This window comes from Megascapheus bottae, chromosome 13 (genome assembly GCF_031878675.1).
Source record: "Megascapheus bottae isolate mThoBot1 chromosome 13, mThoBot2.hap1, whole genome shotgun sequence".
In the NCBI taxonomy this organism is placed as follows: domain Eukaryota; kingdom Metazoa; phylum Chordata; class Mammalia; order Rodentia; family Geomyidae; genus Megascapheus; species Megascapheus bottae.
In genome coordinates, this window is record NC_143521.1 from 52,108,764 (window position 1) to 52,118,670 (window position 9,907).

A 9,907-nucleotide genomic window follows, 5' to 3' on the forward strand; every position below is an offset into this window, starting at 1 on the left:
TGCAGAGCCCAGCACAGTGGAGACAGGCTGCCGCTGGAGACGCTTCTCCTGGCTGCAAGCCCTGGAGTATGTATTGCACACAGCAGCACAGGCCAGCGCGTGTCCTGGACATAGCCAGCTCTCGGGGGTCCGGGGTCTCCTCTGTCTACAAGCAGCCCTCATATGACTGGCACAGCTCTTCTCACACCCCGCCCACTCAGCGTACAGACAAGAAATGGGGGCCGAGCACCCCACTGTCTTTGCCTGCCAGCGCCAGGAGTAAGCCCACAACCTCTGCTTTGAGATGGGATTTCTGGTCTCATACATTTTGCACATGTGTTGTACAACCATCACACTAGTTCTAAAATATTATAAAGGCTCCAAAATAAGATGCAGTGCCCCTTAATAGCCTTGGTGTCCCCTGCCCCTCTGGCTGCCCTCTGTCTCCGTCTTGCATGCTGTCCACGCATGACGACGTCCACCCTGGCTGTTGCGTAGAAATGCAGTTAGTGTGTTTCCAGACTGGGTGGATTTCCCAAGCATGTGGTCAGGGTTCTGTGCTGCAGCAGGAGCGACAGGCACTTTCTTCCTGTGACATGCCAATGCATGTGTGCTCTGCAGTGCTGCTCATCCCGAGTCCATGTGTACACACTTGCACTGTTCCTAACCTCGTTGTGAATAGTGCTGCTGTGGGCCTTCGTGTACAAGCAGGGTTTGGTTCCTTTGGATATAGACAGGTGTGACTTCGCGTGATCTTAGGATCATTTCTGTATTTAACTTTCTATGGCGTCCTTTGATTCTTGTCATGGTACTTCATGGTGTGTGTGTGTGTGTGTGTGTGTGTGTGTGTGTGTGTGTGTGTGTGCTGGTCTTGGGGCTTAAACTCTGCTTGGGTACCATCTCTGAGCATTTTTGCTTAAGGCTAGCACTCTACCACTTGAACTGTAGCTCTACTTCTGTCTTTTCCTCGGTGGTTACTTGGAGATAAGAATCTCAGACTTTCTTGCCTAGACTGACTTTGAACACAGTTGTCTGATCTCAGCTTCCTGAGTTGTTGGGGTATCTGGTGTGAGCTCCTGGCACTTAGCCCTTTGCGGTGATTTTATCCAAGTATCAGAGGAATGGGGGTGGAAGTGCCCTCTTGGTAGGATCGTAACATTGCTCAGTTAGAGAGTAGTACATTGGGGCCAGGAGTTTGGCCTAGTGCCTAGCATGCACCAAGACCCGGGTTCAATTCCTCGGTACCACATACATAGAAAAAAGCCAGAAGTGGTGCTGTGGCTCAAGTGGTAGAGTGCTAGCCTTGACAAAGCTCTAGGACAATGCTCAGGCCCTGAGTTCAAGCCCCAGGACTGGCAGTTAGAAAAAAAAGCAGCACATTGTCTCTGGGGCCTTGGCACTGGACTGCACGAGTGTCCACGTCAGCCTCGTGGGAACACAGCATGGACAGTGCCCAGTTTTCAAGTGAATAAGCTGAGCCCTAAGTTCCTCGCTGATGGGGAGAACTGGTTTTAGGAAGACTGGTAGCTTTTATTTTGTTTAAAAACCAGACTAGTAATTGCTTATTGTTTGTGTGTTTCTCTTTTTCTGCAAAATTGAGCATCATATCAGCTTTGCAGGGAAAATATTTCCCAGGTCTTTCTTGGTTCTTGGAACAGTGATGAGATAAACTGACAGCTAGCAATATACTAAGTATGTGCCGAGAAGAGAAGATTAAGAACTGAGTTTGACAAAATGTAGGAAGAGGAGGAAGATTGTCAGGAAGCTGTACAAGTCTACATTGTGCTACTGTAGTGAAACACCTGAGTTTGGTCAACTATGAAGACAAGAGGCTTAAGCTGGACACTGGGGGCTCACATCTGTAATCCTAGAGACCCAGGAGGCTGAGATCTGAGGATCACATTTTGAACCCAGCCCAGACAGGAAAGTCCTTCAGTCTCTTATCTCCAGTGAGTCACCGAAGTCTTGAGTGGCTCTGTGTCTCAAGAAGTTAAGCATTAGCCTTAAGCACAAAAACTCAGAGATAGCTCCTAGGCCTTCATTCCAACTCCTGGAACTGGCACGTGTAGGTGCACACATATACATACACGTGTGTGTGCTCACGTACACGCACATGCAAAGAAGTTTATTTAGTTCACAGCTCAAGTGATAGAGAATGAAGCTTCAACACAGGAGTCCTATGGAGACACTCTGATTGTGTCCAAACACTGAAGAGGTGGCAAGGTAAGAGCACACCCTGCAGAAGCAACATCAGAAAAGTGAAGAAAGTCTTAGCATGGAAGGGGAAGGAACTCAGAGTGCCAGACACCCAAATCCTTCATCTCATTGTTTTAAGACCAGTGAGAGCTTCACAGCACCCGTGTGGAGCTCGTTGGCCGCTGGTTTGGCAGTTTCAGTGGAGCAGTGGCCTCTGGAGCTTGGGGTAAGACTTTGACTCATTTCAGGTACTTTGTGAAGTCTCATGAACTTTTAACTAGAGTCTAGAAACCTCTGCCGGACTTTGGGTCAGCTTTGCTCTGCTGGGTAGGCTTTGTTGCTGAAATGATTTCTCGAGGAGTTGCTCATGTACCTGGCATTTGAAGCCTGACCTGCTGAATTTTCATTTCTTTTGACATGAGCTTGCCAAGAGAGTGCTTTCCTCTGGGTGCTGTGCTCACTTCTCATGGCCTGTCACGGGCTCGGAGGGCTGCTTGGGACCTCTGGGGTGCCCTGGCAAGCATCAGGACTGCAGCTCCCTTCCCTCCACCACGGTGGCTTTGCTTCCAAATTTCCACCTCGAGTCTAACCTTCCCCTCACAACTGTGGAAACAGAACTGTGAGGAAGGCGTTCTTCACTGTGCTGCGAATCCATCGGTGTCTCAGATGAAGTTCTGACCAAGTGCAGTTAAGAAACTATTTTTGAAAATCAATTTCAGAAACAAGCTTTTTAAATTCCCAGGCCGGTGTTAATTTGCTCAGTTGATGTGAAGCTCTCGAGCAGTTCTTCGCATTTCCACCAGGGGGCAGGCATTAGCAACAGATAAACCCATGGAAGTGGGGAGGTCAGCCCCAGAAACTTGCTTCAATTTTCTTTCCCTGTCCCTGCTCAGGCTCTGCACAGAGCTAGAATCAATAAATCACCAGCAGCTGTCCTGCTGCTGGACCTGCTGCCTTTTCCCTGCTCTGATGTTCTGTTTTCTTTCTTTCCTGTACCCCATTTTTCTAGTTGGCTTTCTTTATTGAAGTAGAAGCAGGATATATATTTATGGGGGGATCACGAAGACCTTACTGGAGTAGCTAAAGATTGGGCTGGTTTGGGGAATGATTCTCACTTTTTAGGATCTGTATGGCAGAAGAAATCTTGGATATTTTGAGAGCAGGATTCCCTTCCTTGAGGGCAGATCCAGAATTAAACTAAGGAGCTGGAACTGGAAAGAGCTTGGCTTACAGGCGTGAGCCACTGGTGCCTGGCTGAAGATGTGTGAAGATTTATTTTTGTTTCTGTTCTTCCATAAGTGAAGACAATTTGATCATGGTGAGAAGTTATCTGTTAGATATCAAAGGTTTTCATTGACTTTACCGCAGTCCAGTTAGCTTTATGGTAATGATACTTCCTGTCAAGGTAATTGACACACTTTTTTCAGGTCTTTGCTTATTACAGGAGATCAGTATCACAAACACATAGTAGTGGGTCTTTCTGTGCTGTTTGAGTGACTGGTGAGCATTGTGTTATTTGATGGTGGGCTGGGAATGTATTTCTGGACCATATAATTAGAGTGCATTCTGTTAAGTTACTAGAAAAGGAAGTCAAAACAGTGGGAAGGGTCAGGAAGGCACCAGGAATAGTATGTAGAAGAATAGCATTTCCCCAAATTTCAGCTAACTCAAATTAAACTGCCATCAATTATTCCAACAAATAACCTCATGATTTTACTTTTCAAGTAATCCAAAGTCTAAAAAGGACTGTGAGTCAGTACTTCCTAAGTTTCAATTTACTCTGAGTAAATAAGTGGAATCTCCTTCATATAAGCTAGATGCAGACTATTATTATTAACTATGACAGTGGACGAAATTGCCCTTTGAGCCTTAAGTTTTCTTGTTGATAAGATGGGAGCGGCATCTGGGCGCGTGGCTCATGCCTATAAAGCCTAGCTACTTAGGAGGCTGAGATCTGAGGATTGAGGTTCAAAGCCAGCACGGGCAATAAAGAATGTGAGACTCTTACCTCCATTAATCACTAGAAAATTGGAAGTGGCACTGTGGCACAAGGGTAGGGTGGTAGCCTTGAGCTGGAGAGCTCAGGGACAGCACCCAGGCCCAGAGTTCAAGCCTCACGACTGACAAAAAAAAAAAAATGGATGGGAGTGGTAAAAAATGAGCTCAGAATTTATAAAAAAAAAAAAAGGATAAAATAGTTTATTCCTGGCAAAGAGGATTTCATCTGAAACTGAGCACCATAGCTAACCCCTGCATATTGGGTCTGTTTATTCCGAGGATTCAGTGAATATTTGTTGGGGGTGTATAATTATGACAGTAATCATGCAATGGGATATATGCTATATAAATTAGTTACTGGAAAGAAGTTTGAAACTTCTCAAATGTTCTTTCACATTTTTCTTTGTTTCCTGGCTGAGACAGTCTCGAAAGCAGGGATGTACTCATGTAGCCAGTTCTTTGCCTAAATAGTGTGGTGGTTTCTTTCCTAGCCATTTGGACTAGCACACTGATGTTCAACAAATATGCACCTGGGTCAGTAAGACTCCAGGTGAGGGGCTGCGGGGTGGGAGGGGAGGCGTTTGTATGTGGGGAGGTCCTGTCCTGAGTGGGGGTTTGGTTAAAAGCTTAGGATCATGCTTCTTCGTTGATAGTTCACTAGATGTCCAGGAGGAGTGTTGAGCGGGTGAACGGGGCGAGGGAATGTTGCTCTTTGTAGGTCAGATGATCCGCCCTGATCCTTGGAGCTGTGGAGGGTTTCCTGAGTGCTGGCTGCAGTGCGGGAGGCACCGTGTGAATGAGCAGGTGCCACCCCTGATCTCACCTTGACGTTGCTTGGGCTGTTCCCTTGTGGGCGCTCTCTCCTTCCCTCTTAATTCTCATTCTTCATTGTCCTGCGGGGCTGCCCGTGACTGTGTATTATTGCACTGCTTGGCAATCCTCTTCTGTGTCGCAATCAGCTTTCCATAAAAAATCTCTTCATTCGTCTAGGGAGTTGATGGCAAAGATGGACAGGACGTGAAAGCACAGCACAAGCACGTGTAGAAGGCTCACCTGCACGGGATCTGAACCTCCTCCACATGTTCGTCTAACAATGCCGACTTAGCAGTAATTCTACAGATCACTCTATAGAAGCTGCCTCTTGTAAATTTTTTTTTATATTTGTTTATTGTTGGGGTAATGTATAGAGGGGTTACAGTTACATTTGTCAGGTAATGGATGTATTACTTCTCAAACAGTGACCCCCCTTCTCATGGTTTTGTCCCCATTTCCCTCTCTCCACACCCTCCCAGTCGTCTTGTTCCTTCCTCCCCATTCCCTTCTCTATTTCAAATAAACAAACGTATATACAATACACCAGGTAACAAAGTCAGCTACAGTAACCACATGAGATTAACCATTAGGGGAAAAAGGAGAGAAAAGAAATAACATAGTGCCTTAAGAACAGCAATCACAAAGATAAACCTCTTGTTTCCATATCCTAGAGTTCATTTAGTCTCATCCTATATGACCTTATGTACATAGCTTTTGCGCTATTGTAATCCTCTGCTAGGAGAGTCCTAGATGTGTACTAATTATTACAAGTGAGGGAAACCATTAAGCCTGTGTTCCTTTGAGTCTGGCTTACTTCACTTAATATGATTTTTTCCAAGTCTTTTCCTTATGAATGGGGCGATGTCATTCTTTCTGATGGCAGCATAGAATTCCATTGTGTATAGGTGTCACATCTTGTTGATCCACTCATCAACTGAGGGACATCTGGGTTGGTTCCATATCTTTGCTATGGTAAATAGTGCTGCAATGAGCATCATTGTGCTAGTGGATTTAGTATGTCCATGTTTCTGGACATTTGGGTAAAAGCCCAGGAATGGGCTTGCTGGATCATAAGGGAACTCTATGTTTAGTCTTTTGAGGAATCACCATACTGCTTTCCAGAGTGTTTGCACCAGTTGACATTCTACTTCACTCCAGTTAGAATGGCCATTTCTAGAACCTGGCTCTTGAGACCCCCCTACTTCTCTTCCAAATGGATGCTATGCCTTGCCTACATAAATTTATGTGCAATGCAAAAAAAAAGCTTTTAAAATATTAACTCCCTTAAGAACTTGTAAGTAGTTAAATACTGCTAGCAATATAAACATATTCTGAGATGCTTAGAAAAGTTAATTTCTATTATGGTTTAAATCTTTCATCCTGTGGACTAGAAACAAACCAAATCTGAAAACTCATTGTACAGAAGGTGGAACATTTGGGATGATTGTGAATTTTGTCATAGATTAAGAAGTCCACCATTAAAGTTAAAATTATTTGATTTAAAAGGTTGTCATGCAGATACAGTGTTTGGTGCAACACAATTTTAAGGTAAGGCAATCATTTTTACCAAATGAGTACATCTCTAAAGCAAAATTGTATTTGGAGATTAGCTGTAGTGTAGGCATGATTCACAGGTACATCCATAATATCACAATTGTGATAGACTACTGACCAAAATAGATTATTTCCTGTCATACATACATTATATGTATATATATTTGAATATTCACAGGTTAAGTGATTAAGTCTCAACATTTTGGTGATGTAAAAGGGCAGTGAAAAACCTTTCTTAATAAGTTGCTTCTTAGCAATCATATTCAAAATGTTTGGCTTTACAGACAAAAGTCAATTAATGCTTTGAAAAGGTCCAAGTTTATTTAACTTAAAATTCCAAAAGACAGTACAAGAAAACTTATGACAATATTAAAAATGATCAATGTTAATTCCTTACAATTATCATTATTATCATTGTATTATCGACATATATGGCCACGAAACTGGTTGAAGTACTTAATTAAATATAAGTAATAATTCTGCCTGTTATTTTTAATGTGCAGAAAATCAATATGGAGACAGCCTTTTCCTCCCTCCTCCCCGATTTCCCCATTTTGCTCTACTGTTGGTGTATCTGTTTTTAGAAACATTGTGTGTGTATGTGTGTATATGTGTGCACATGTATGCTGCTGTGTGTGTGTGCGTGTATGTGTGTGCACGCACTCATGTGCTAATTTTGAGGATCAAATTCAGAGCCTGGGCTCTGTTCTTGAACTTTTCTGCTCTACTGCTTGGGCCACAGCCCCACTTCTGTCTTTTTGATAGTTAATTGTAGATAGGAATCACAGACTTTACTGCCTACGCTGACTTTGAACCATGATCCTCAGATCTCAGCTTCCTGAGTAGTGAGGATTGTAGGCCTGAGCCCCTGGAGGCTGCCTTGAAAACTCTTATTTTTGGAAAACAAGATTGAACAGAACTATTTTATAGGCCTATCCACTTCATCAAATCATTGTATGCATGTCAAAAATTTTGTAATCCTAATTGTCTGTCACAGTCCTTTCTGCTCTGAAGGTAAATACTGTGGTTCATAGGCTGGTCATTATCCGTCTGCTTACTGGAAGTTCATGAGCTGTGTGAGAGGCATGAGGGCTTTGCAGAGGGAAGTAGGGAAGATGTTGTTTGTCAAAACCAACTGGGCCTATTGCCTTCAAATAGCAGACCAGGATGCAAGTTCTCTGAGGCTCCAGCGCTTCCATTCTTCCTGGCTTCTTAGTTACAATGCTCCCTTCTCTTTGCCCCTAAGCTTGCTCCATTGTGAAATTCCAAGATAGTACCTCAAATGCAGAGCATTTTCTTTAAACATTTCTAAAACCTACAACAACAAGCTCATGTCTCAGCTCCCTCCCAAACAAATTCATGAAGCTTAAATCCCTGTTCTCAGCAGAGTAACCGGAAAGGGAGCAAGACAGAAGCTTTCAAACAAAACCTTCAGTGAAAAATGAGAAGAGACTGTAAAATATTGAATATGCAAGTAGTAGCACTTTACCAGCATCTCTTATCCCTCTACTCTGTGGACTTTTTTTTTTGTCAAAGTAAGTTACAGTTGCCAAAGCAGAGCAGTCACTCCATTAATTATAGAGTAATGGGAAAAAAATGAGTATTGATTTTAAGTAGTTGCCTTCTACTTGTTCAGTATTAATTGAAAGTTACTCCTCTGATGCCATTTGAGAGAAATCCTCTGAGGCAGTATAAAAAATAATGCTTAAAGTATTTATTCTGGGTTAAGTGAACTCCAGGTTGAGCTTTTATAAACATAGTATCTAAAAAATCCAAGCTGCATTGTATATGAGTGAGACAGTGATTTCAGAGTTTCCCTTCAACCTCAAGGTTCAAGAGTGCACCTGCTGAGGAGTGTCCTGGGTGGTGAGATTTCATCCAAGTGCACAGAGGTGGTGTCCAGCCACCATCCAGGAATGGTCCCTGTGAAATAGTCCGCGTCAGCGCATTTATTGGCTTCTTCAAGCACCAAGACCTTGAGTCTATCGTCTGGTAGGACACCAACCTAGCTATGGGAGCCTATATGAAATACATTGATCTGAATGCTGGGTGTGCAGGAATGCCTCTGATCCTCACCGCAGCATCTGAGGGGGAACGGGTGGCCATTGCCACCTGTGTTTACAGAAGAAATGGAGACGCTAGGAACAGAAGGTGTCCCAGCTCACACGTGTGGTAAACAGCATGGCCGAGGCTGAGACTTGAACCCAGCATCCTGGTTTCCCTACCTGGGCTCTTTAGCACTGTCTCACTGCCACTACCTGAAATACCTCTAGTGTACAGTAATGCTTGGGGCGTCCTTTGGTGACTTCAGAACGCTCCAGTTGAGATGATCTTCATCCACATTCTGGATCGGGACTGAGTAGAGCTATGTAAGTGTACTTACGTAGATTAAGCATGAAAAGAATTGGTTAAAAATCCTCCATGCAGAAATGGGTGAATCTTTATTCAAACCAGTCTGGTTACATTGTTTTATTGTTTCTCGTGGGATACTTATGGGAGAGAAAGAGTAAATTTGCCGCTCAAGTTTTCTCCCAAGTAAAATGTGTGTTATGCTTGCAGGGGATGTGGACTAAAAGAGGAGGTGGTTTTGTAACTTCAGAGGTAGCCACTATCCTCGTTTATGTTTTGGTGGTGAGTGTTGGACCCATAACCTCATATAGGGGAATCACCCATTTTATCATGAGCTACACCTTTGATCCCTATCATGTTTATTGTAATTTAGTGCATTATTTAAAGTCTGTCATATCACAGGGGTAGATTAAATATACATTGAGTGATGAGTGAAAGTGCATGACACACGTCGTACTTCACTGGCTCTTGGGTACTTTTTCACACTTTACTTCTCCCGCATGGAGACATTTCTACACTTGAGAAATATTACAACAGATGCCAGCCAGATGTAGTGAGATGAGATATAGTGATTTTGCTCAAATAGCTGTAGACTTTGGTTTTTTGTGTGTCTGCCCTGGGGCTTGAGTTCAGGGCCTGGACACTGTCCCTGAGCTGCTATGTGCTCAAGGCTGGCACTCTGTCACTTGAGCCACAGCATCACTTTGCTTTTTCTGTGATTAATTGCGGATGAAGAGTCTCCTGGGATTTCCTGCTGTGCTGCCTTTGAACTGTGACCCTCAGGCTCCTGAGTAGCTAGGTTTATCTGTGTGAGCCGCTGACATGGCCTATTTTTTCTTTTGTATATAATGTCTCTGTCCTCAAGCTGCTTTTACAAATTCAATCTGCTTTTAACAAATTCTATCATTGATGTCATTTTGGGGTCTGTTTCTATAGGCTAATTTCTCTCTTCATCATGGGTTATGTATTTCTGCTTCATTCCATGCGTGGTAAGTTTTGGTTAGATATCAGGCACTGT